Genomic DNA, 1,740 nt, shown 5'->3' on the forward strand with positions numbered 1-1,740 from the left:
GCCCCCCCCCCCCCCCCCCCCTGTGTTCTGTATCATATTGTACAAGAGCCAATGAAACAGTGTTTCTTGATTTTAAAAAAAATAAAAAAAAATAAATAGATATGTTTTTATCAGTGTTATTTCCTGATAGTTACTGGTTGAAAATATCATCTTCACAGTACCTTCTAATCAGCTTCTTTGCATATGGGCGTGAGTTTTGGCTTGGTAGACCAATAACAAAGCGAGTTCCAAACCTGTCTGCCAATAACACTAGTTTTAAGTCCCCCCCCCCCCCCCCCGCTCAGACCACTCCCACACAATCTTAGCAAAATTCTTCCTTGAGAAATATTTTTTTGTTGTTGATAAAAAAGCTATTTATTAGAATTTTAATGGGAAAACTATTACAGTAAGGGACTTAAAGGGGAGGGGGTGTATACAAGTATTTTTGCCCGCGCTACAGACTATCGGTTTGATAAATAAGGACTAATAAAGGGCCAGTGCACTACTTTATAGTCTTAGAGGTGTGTTTCCTGACCGATTCCGCGTTTGGTTAATTATGTTTGTCCCCCATGAGATACTGTAGGAAGCCTATTTCACTTCCTCACGATCTTCAGAGTGAAACTAAGATAACTGGACTGTGACTTCTTGGTGTAATCTGTATTTATTAAATTATACGACCAATGCAGACGGTATGATGTCAATACCAAATCATTTCTGGGTAACAGGCCTTTAAACAGCAATGAATCCCTTTAAACAGCAATGAATCCCTTTAAACAGCAATGAATCCCTTTAAACAGCAATGAATCCCTTTCAAGGTGGCCTGTATGTCATTGATTTGAGTCAAACACAGTTATTCCTGTGTCAAAGTTGACTACAAAGTGTAAACAGGATAATTTTGGTCATAAAGTCAGTCTCGTCTGAAATGGAGTTTGGAACATCTGTGCATCACAACAGGAACATTAAGGTTGGGTTTTGATTTGACGATGATCCATTTGCCCACTAACATGTGGTGAACAGCTGCGGTGATTTCTCTCTATCCAATAGCATAGACAATGAGACAGACCTGCCAAGCAGCTCCGACTTTGTTTACATAAGACAACATGTCACACGTTCGTTTTACTTGAGAAATACCGTACCAAACACCTTCATTAGATGTCAAATTGCACAACTCAAACATCCTCTGCAAAACTTTAAAATGTGTTAAAGATTTCTTGTTTGAGTTGTGCAATTTGACATCTAATGAAGGTGTTTGGTACGGTATTTCTCAAGTAAAACGAACGTGTGACATGTTGTCTTATGTAAACAAAGTCAGAGCTGCTTGGCCGGTCTGTCTCATTGTCTATGCTATTGGATAGAGAGAAATCACCGCAGCTGTTCACCACATGTTAGTGGGCAAATGGATCATCGTCAAATCAAAACCCAACCTTAATGTTCCTGTTGTGATGCACAGATGTTCCAAACTCCATTTCAGACGAGACTGACTTTATGACCAAAATTATCCTGTTTACACTTTGTAGTCAACTTTGACACAGGCCACTTTCAAAGGGATTCATTGCTGTTTAAAAGCAGCCGCCTGTTACCCAGAAATGATTTGGTATTGACATAATAACGTCTGCATTGGGCGTATAATTTAATAAATACAGATCACACCAAGTGGTTCCGGTCCAGTCTGTCAACCTTCAAACAGAACAACCTGTTTTTGTTCTTCTCCTTTCTCGTCTCAAACAGAGTCCTTAAATAAATGGCCTTAATCCTCCTGCT

This window comes from Salvelinus namaycush, chromosome 14 (assembly GCF_016432855.1).
Source record: "Salvelinus namaycush isolate Seneca chromosome 14, SaNama_1.0, whole genome shotgun sequence".
NCBI lineage: Eukaryota > Metazoa > Chordata > Actinopteri > Salmoniformes > Salmonidae > Salvelinus > Salvelinus namaycush.